This window comes from Scylla paramamosain, chromosome 10 (genome assembly GCF_035594125.1).
Source record: "Scylla paramamosain isolate STU-SP2022 chromosome 10, ASM3559412v1, whole genome shotgun sequence".
Classification (NCBI taxonomy): Eukaryota; Metazoa; Arthropoda; class Malacostraca; order Decapoda; family Portunidae; genus Scylla; species Scylla paramamosain.
The window spans coordinates 16,555,790-16,563,928 of record NC_087160.1 but is presented as its reverse complement, the minus strand read 5'-3'; the positions used below and the strand labels follow the sequence as shown (position 1 = coordinate 16,563,928).

General features: G+C 56.8%; 2 non-coding genes and 1 pseudogene across 2 annotated transcripts; all 3 read left to right on the top strand.

Moving 5' to 3' along the window:
* The first annotated feature begins 776 nt into the window (after positions 1 to 776).
* LOC135104558 (small subunit ribosomal RNA) lies at positions 777 to 2,674 on the top strand. Its single transcript, XR_010270470.1, has one exon. It is a non-coding gene; the product is annotated as a small subunit ribosomal RNA (ribosomal RNA).
* A 965-nt stretch (positions 2,675 to 3,639) lies between these two features.
* Positions 3,640 to 3,799, top strand: LOC135104555 (5.8S ribosomal RNA). Its single transcript, XR_010270467.1, has one exon. It is a non-coding gene; the product is annotated as a 5.8S ribosomal RNA (ribosomal RNA).
* Positions 3,800 to 4,656: 857 nt separating this feature from the next.
* Positions 4,657 to 8,139, top strand: part of LOC135104559 (large subunit ribosomal RNA) — a 5,772-nt pseudogene continuing 2,289 nt past the window's right edge.

Genomic DNA, 8,139 nt, shown 5'->3' with positions numbered 1-8,139 from the left:
CTCGTTGCCTCGTCACGACGACGTTCGTGCTTGGCCTCGTTGTCTTCTGGGCTCAGTAGTGACGGACGGTGTGTGCGTGGTTGTTGTAGTCCCCGCCTCGGGGAAGGTCGCCGACCGTGGGTAGTGTTGGTGTGTCCATACTGCCTCGACCGTGCGTGCCCCGAGGTCGGGCTGTCGTCAGCGCAGGGCTGCTGCGGCTCTTGACGGGCCGTGGCTTAAGTGATGCTTAAGTGAACTTACCCTTGCGTCTGCGGCGGCCGTTGGGACGTGCACAACAACCGTTGTTGTTGTCCCCGCCTCGGGGAAGGTCGCCGACCGTGGGTAGTGTTGGTGTGTCCATACTGCCTCGACCGTGCGTGCCCCGAGGTCGGGCTGTCGTCAGCGCAGGGCTGCTGCGGCTCTTGACGGGCCGTGGCTTTAGTGATGCTTAAGTGAACTTACCCTTGTGTCTGCGGCAGCCGTTGGGAAGAGGGGGGGAGCTTTGATGGGTAGTAGTAGCAGCAACCGAGACGTTGGTTGTTGTTGCGGTCTCGCCCAGTCTCACCCAGGTCTAATAATTTCCAGTACACAATGAATGCTGCTGCTGCTGCTCTCTGGATGAGCGGGCAAAAACAAAAATGAATGAATAAAATGATGAGAGGATTGACAGATTGACAGAGGGGGCCGTCATGATGATGGCGGCCCAACAAACCCAAAACCAAAAAGGCCAAACAAAGTGAGAGAAAGGAGAACGATGTTCTTCCTATTGTATATTCCCAAAATAAAAAAAAAACAACTACCTGGTTGATCCTGCCAGTAGTCATATGCTTGTCTCAAAGATTAAGCCATGCATGTCTAAGTACAAGCCGAATTAAGGTGAAACCGCGAATGGCTCATTAAATCAGCTATGATTCATTGGATCTGTAGCCCACACTTACTTGGATAACTGTGGTAATTCTAGAGCTAATACATGCACCACGTCTCTGACCGCAAGGGAAGAGCGCTTTTATTAGTTCAAAACCGGTCGGGCCTCGGTCCGCCAACCCCACCGTGTTGAATCTGAATAACTTGTGGCTGAGCGCACGGCCAAATCCAGTGCCGGCGCCGCCTCTTTCAAGTGTCTGCCTTATCAGCTTTCGATTGTAGGCTATGCGCCTACAATGGCTATAACGGGTAACGGGGAATCAGGGTTCGATTCCAGAGAGGGAGCCTGAGAAACGGCTACCACATCTAAGGAAGGCAGCAGGCACGCAAATTACCCACTCCCGGCATGGGGAGGTAGTGACGAAAAATAACGATGCGAGACTCATCCGAGGCCTCGCAATCGGAATGAGTACACTTTAAATCCTTTAACGAGGACCCATTGGAGAGCAAGTCTGGTGCCAGCAGCCGCGGTAATTCCAGCTCCAATAGCGTATATTAAAGTTGTTGCGGTTAAAAAGCTCGTAGTTGGATTTCAGTTCTGGACTGACGGTTCACCGCCCGGTGCACACTGTCACGCTCCGAACAGCCATAACGCAGCCCGTTGGCTCGCACGGGGTGCTCTTCACCGGGTGTCCCGCGTGGCCGGCAGAGTTTACTTTGAAAAAAATTAGAGTGCTCAAAGCAGGCTACACTGATGGCCTGAATGCCTATGCATGGAATAATGCAATAGGACCTCGGTTCTATTTTGTCGGTTTTCTGAACCCGAGGTAAAGACTAATAGGAACAGGCGGGGGCATTCGTATTGCGACGCTAGAGGTGAAATTCTTGGAACGTCGCAAGACGAACTACTGCGAAAGCATTTGCCAAGGATGTTTTCATTAATCAAGAACGAAAGTTGGAGGTTCGAAGGCGATCAGATACCGCCCTAGTTCTAACCATAAACGATGCTGACCAGCGATCCGCCGGTGTTATTCCCATGACCCGGCGGGCAGCTTCCGGGAAACCAAACTCTTTGGGTTCCGGGGGAAGTATGGTTGCAAAGCTGAAACTTAAAGGAATTGACGGAAGGGCACCACCAGGAGTGGAGCCTGCGGCTTAATTTGACTCAACACGGGGAACCTCACCAGGCCCAGACACAGAGAAGGATTGACAGATTGAGAGCTCTTTGTCGATTCGGTGGGTGGTGGTGCATGGCCGTTCTTAGTTGGTGGAGCGATTTGTCTGGTTAATTCTGATAACGAACGAGACTCTGGCCTACTAACTAGTCGACGGATCTCCAGCAATTGGTGTCCAGTTCGCAGCTTCTTCTTAGAGGGATAAGCAGCAATTCTAGCCGCACGAGATTAAGCAATAACAGGTCTGTGATGCCCTTAGATGTTCTGGGCCGCACGCGCATTACACTGAAGGGATCAACGTGTCCTCCCCCTCCGAGAGGAGCGGGTAACCCGTTGAAATCCTTTCATGATAGGGATTGGGGTTTGCAATTGTCTCCCATGAACGAGGAATTCCTAGTAAGCGCAAGTCATGAGCTTGCGTTGATTACGTCCCTTCAATTTGTACACACCGCCCGTCGCTACTACCGATTGAATGATTTAGTGAGGCCTTCGGACTGGCGCTCTTGGATGCCGGGCCTGCGTCGCGGTCAGTTCTGCTGCCGCCGCTGGGCTCTTTCGGCGCCTCGAGCTGACGGAAAGATGTCCAAACTTGATCATTTAGAGGAAGTAAATGTCGTAACAAGGTTTCCGTAGGTGAACCTGCGGAAAGATCATTAACGTGTCGTTGGTTTTGAAGGCGAAACACACACTCAAAAAAGAGCTAATACAAATTATTATGGGTGGTCGCGGTGCGCTCGCTTTCCTAAAGCAGCGAGCCGTTGACCCGTTGGCGGGGCAAAAGGTGGTGCCCTGCCCGCCCAGAAAAAAAAAAAGGAAAGAGAAAGGGAAACCTTTCCTTTTCTTCTTCTCCCCGCGTTCCGTGCCGGAGCGTGGGGTAGACCAACTGTTGTTACTTACACACACGCCCACGGGAAACCACGGCGTTTGGTGCCTCCGTCGTCGCCGTAGTAGTGGCTAGCTGAGCCCCCTGGTTAATTCCGATAACGGCGACGATGACGGTCGGAGGAGAAGTTGGTGGTGGGCCAGCAGGCCCACTCCTCTTCTACTAACCCCGATCGCCCCCCGTGCTGCGGGAGGGAGGCACCACTCGTCCCCGGCGTTTGGTGCCTCCGTCGTCGCTGCAGTAGTGGCTAGCTGAGCCCCCTGGTTAATTCCGATAACGGCGACGATGACGGTCGGAGGAGAAGTTGGTGGTGGGCCAGCAGGCCCACTCCTCTTCTACTAACCCCGATCGCCCCCCCGTGCTGCGGGAGGGAGGCACCACTCGTCCCCGGCGTTTGGTGCCTCCGTCGTCGCCGTAGTAGTGGCTAGCTGAGCTCCCTGGTTAATTCCGATAACGGCGACGATGACGGTCGGAGGAGAAGTTGGTGGTGGGCCCGCAAGGCCCACTCCTCTTCTACTAACCCCGATCGCCCCCCGTGCTGCGGGAGGGAGGCACCACTCGTCCCCGGTGGGTAATCTCAAACCTGCACACTACCTGTGTTGTCCAACAACAAGCCAACCTCTTGTTGTTTTTAAACCTGTACACTACATCTTCCCACTATCGTCTCCTGAGGCAGAGACGGCGGAAGTCTTGAAAGCCAGCAGAGCATCGGCTCAAATTCCAGCAATGGAAATGTACAACTCTTAACGGTGGATCACTCGGCTCGTGGGTCGATGAAGACCGCAGCAAGCTGCGTGTCGGTATGTGAATCGCAAGAATACCAGATACATCGACAAGTCGAACGCACATTGCGGCGGCGGCACTCTCATGTGCTGCCGCCACTCCTACACGAGGGTCGGATATCAATTCCAATACATCGGCATTGTCAAGTCACGTGAGGCACGCTGTCCGCTTACCACCGCACCCTATGCCGTGTCGGTGGGCTCCTAAGCGGCGGCGGCGGCGGGAGACAACAACACTCCCGCCCTTGGCCCGCGTGCTTGGCAGTGACCGCCTTGGGGAGTTTCGCCCTGAATAAAAGCAGAGAGGCTGCTTGGGGCGTTCCCTTAAGACGGGCTGTCAAAGCGCACGAGAGTACTACTCATTTGTACTGTGCGTCTGGGGCAGCCCATGCAAGGACCAGTGCAGACTGCAGCACCAGCAGCGGTTCCAAGTGCAGTAAGGCTATAAAGATATCTACTGTACACCAGTGGAGGTGGTGGTTAAAGAAAGAGGGCAAGGTTATTATATAATTAAAGTGGAGAAGTGTGTGACGCGTCTGGGCCAGTGAGGTCAGTGCCCTGTGGCACGTAACGAACAACGCCACACTCCTTGCTACACAAAACTCCCACAGACAAACAAACAAACCACCACTCCAACTGTGTTGTAGTAGCAATTGTGCCTCGCTCGGACGGAACGCCGCCAGCAGCAGCCACGCACGTCGTCCATGCCTTGAGGTCTCGGCTCCCCACCCTGATCGAGGGTGGCGGCTCTGCCGCAGCATCTTGTTGGGCTGGAGGAGGAGGGAGGCGCACAAAGGGGCGTGCGTGCGTCACATTCCCTCTCTCCATGGACGCGACCGGGTCGGTTGAAAAATACCGCGTCTCGCAATGAGATGATGATGATGCTGAGGACTGAGAAACCAAACCTCTTGGTGGATAGTCCTTACTGAAGTGGTCAGTAAGACGGGAGGAAAATGAATTTTTTTCCCAATGTCGACCTCGTGTTAGGGGAGAGTACCCGCTAAATTTAAGCATATTAATAAGCGGAGGAAAAGAAACCAACAGGGATTCCCTTAGTAAGGGCGACTGAAACGGGATGAGCCCAGCACATAACCTGGCGTCGTAACCCGGCGCCAGGGGTGTTGCGTTTCGGAGGGTCCGGCACGCAGTCTCTCACCGCCTAAGTTATGCTTGAAAGCGGCCACTACCCGTGGAGGGTGACAGGCCCGTGTGGCGGCGCCCGCGAGGATACACGAGAGATTGTCGGAAAGGGCCTCTCCGTAGAGTCGGGTTGCTTGATAGTGCAGCCCTAAGCAGGTGGTAAACTCCATCTAAGGCTAAATATGACCACGAGACCGATAGCGAACAAGTACCGTGAGGGAAAGTTGAAGAGAACTTTGAAGAGAGGGTTCAAGAGTACGTGAAACCGTTAAGAGTCAAACGGATGGGACCTCGAAGGTCGAACCGAGGGGATTCAGCTCGTCGGCTCAGGTCGGCTGGGTGCCGGTTTCGCTGAGGCGACCCAGGAACTCTTGGGCGTGCCCGCACTCCAAGCCGGCGCCGGCGGGTGTATTTCCCCTCGTGATGTAGGTCGCCGCGACCCGTTGCTGGGGACGTCTAAGGCCCGGTTGGATTGGTACCCCGACGTCGCGCGCCTCCAAGGCGCCAGCGAAGGGGGAAACCTCCGGTGACCTGGCTGCCCTGCGACGGTCGTGCAGCAGAGGGGGGCCCCGTCCTCCCTCTCGCGGCGTGCAAAAGGTCGGTGACCCACCCGACCCGTCTTGAAACACGGACCAAGGAGTCTAACATATGTGCGAGTCAATGGGCACACTAAACCCAAAGGCGCAATGAAAGTGAAAGGGGAGCGCTCCGGGGTCCTCGTGGCTCCGGCGGCGCTCTCCGGGACCGATCCCCGGCCGGCCGATGATGCCGCTGCGGTCATTCCATGCCAAAGCGGGGCCAATGAAGGCGGTGCGCGGCAGGATGAGATCCTTTCTCCCGCCCCGCCGCTGGCCCCGTGGGTGACCCGCGGCGCGCTCGACGGCCCGAGTCCTCCAGGACTCGCCTGTACGCAGGGGGGCGCAGGCCCGGGACTTGCCATGCGACGCTGTCGCGCGAATCTGTTGTTGACCTCATCGGCTCTGCTTGGGCTCTCGGTTGGTGGGCCGCGTGTCTTTGGGCGGGTTCCGTCAGGCAGGGGGGCTTCGGCCTCTCTCCCGCGGGACTCGTCCGGCGCGGTTCCGCTCTCCGATCCTGCTCTGTCCGGAGTGGCCTAGCGCGCGTGCTGTCGGCAAGTACCATGAGCAGACATGTTGGGACCCGAAAGATGGTGAACTATGCCTGGCCAGGATGAAGCCAGAGGAAACTCTGGTGGAGGTCCGTAGCAATTCTGACGTGCAAATCGATTGTCAGAGCTGGGTATAGGGGCGAAAGACTAATCGAACCATCTAGTAGCTGGTTCCCTCCGAAGTTTCCCTCAGGATAGCTGGTACTCTCGGAAACAGAGGAGTTTCATCCGGTAAAGCGAATGATTAGAGGTCTTGGGGACGAAACGTCCTCAACCTATTCTCAAACTTTAAATGGGTGAGATGCCGAGCTTGCTTGAATGCTGAAGCTCCGGCGACTAATCTGAGTATCTAGTGGGCCAATTTTGGTAAGCAGAACTGGCGCTGTGGGATGAACCAAACGTCTAGACCCCATCGAAAGGCGTTGGTTGCTATAGACAGCAGGACGGTGGCCATGGAAGTTGGAATCCGCTAAGGAGTGTGTAACAACTCACCTGCCGAAGCAACTAGCCCTTAAAATGGTATGGCGCTCAAGCATTCTCCCGATACTCGACCGCCGGTGGCACTACAGGCCAAGCTGCCCCTCTGGCGGGGGGCAGCCCAGGTCTCCAAGCCCCGGCGAATAGGAGGGTCGCAGGGGTGAGCACTGAAGGGATCCGGCGTGAGCCGGCCTGGAGCCGCCCCTGGTGCAGATCTTGGTGGTAGTAGCAAATAGTCGAGAGAGACTTCCCTTGAAGGCCGATGTGCCTTATCCCACGCTAGAGGCAACGGCCAAGCGAGAGTTGGGCGGAACTTCTCTGATCAAAGTCCATATAGCAAGCATACAAGGTGGCCTGCCAACAAGTAGTAGTAGTCTAGTTGCTAGAGAGCGGCTATGACGAAACAAGCAGGCCAATATTATGATGATGATGATGAGCTGCTGGACGAGAAGGACCGACCCAATAAAGGAATAAAGAGGTTTTCCTAAGTTGCCGGTTGGGAGTTAGTGGCGAAAGGGAATACGGTACTTATTCCGTAACCAGGCCTGGATGCCAACCAGGAGGCCGGCCCCATCTCGGGCTCGTGTCCCCTGGTACAGGAACCCGGTAACGGGAACCAACTCGCGTCCATCGGCGGTGGTCCGGGGAAGAGTTTTCTTTTCTGTTTAAGGCGCCGTGACCCTAGAAGCCACTCGCAGAGCGAAAGGGTGTTGGTAACACGGTCTGCCGTAGAGCGCCGCGGTTCTTGCGGCGTCCCGCGTACCACTGCCGGTCCGTGAAACATGCGAGGCAGGTAACTGCATGGGGCGAAGCAAGGGGGTCTGTTGCTGCTGCGGCTCGCGTTTCGGCGCGGAGCCTGCACGCACGCGGCCCCTGCGAGGCACCCCAGTTTCGGGCTTGTGCGTACCCATATCCGCAGCCGGTCTCCAAGGTAAGAAGCCTCTGGTCGATAGACTAATGTAGGTAAGGGAAGTCAGCAAATTAGATCCGCAAATTAGATCCGTAACTTCGGGATAAGGATTGGCTCTGAGGATCGGGCCAGTCGGGCCTGTGCGGGAAACGGGCCTGGGTTCGGGCGCAGGACTGGGCTCAGAGGTAACGAGGCGTGCGCTGTTGGGTGTCGCCGTCTGCCCTCTTTCCCTTCCGTGCCGTCGGTGACCGCCCATCTCGTCGCAGTGCCTATCCCCCACTCCGGTGGCGGCGACCCATTCCAAATGCGGCCTCGCGCCGCGCTCCCCTTGTTAACAATAAGCCCGCTCGTGCAGCGGTGTGAGACGGGGACCGGGTTCGTGAAAGGCGTGGTGAAGGCGGCGGCGTCAAAAGGGGCCCTCAAAAGCCCTGATAAAGGCGTCCGTCCGTCTCGCTTCGCTCCTGGTTCCCCTCTGCCGTCTGCTGGTCGAAAAGCCAGCGCGGCGAGGGAGCGCGCGTCGTCGGGGATCCATCCGCAGGGTTCGCGCATGCGCGAACCCTGCGTGTGGCACGCTGATGCGACGGTGGGATCAAAACGGCCTGACGTGCCTGTGAGGGTTGGATTACGTGGTGGCGGTGATTTTAGCCCTCTCGCCCCTCTTGCCGAGAGCTCGGACCGGCGTGTCTCCGGCCCTTCCGTGGAACGCGCTAGGCTGCGTGGGCGCGGGAGCTCCGGCTCTCTCTACCGCCGGTCCTCGCTGGCCGGTCAGGTAGTAGCAGAATCCGTCTCCTGCTCCAAACCCA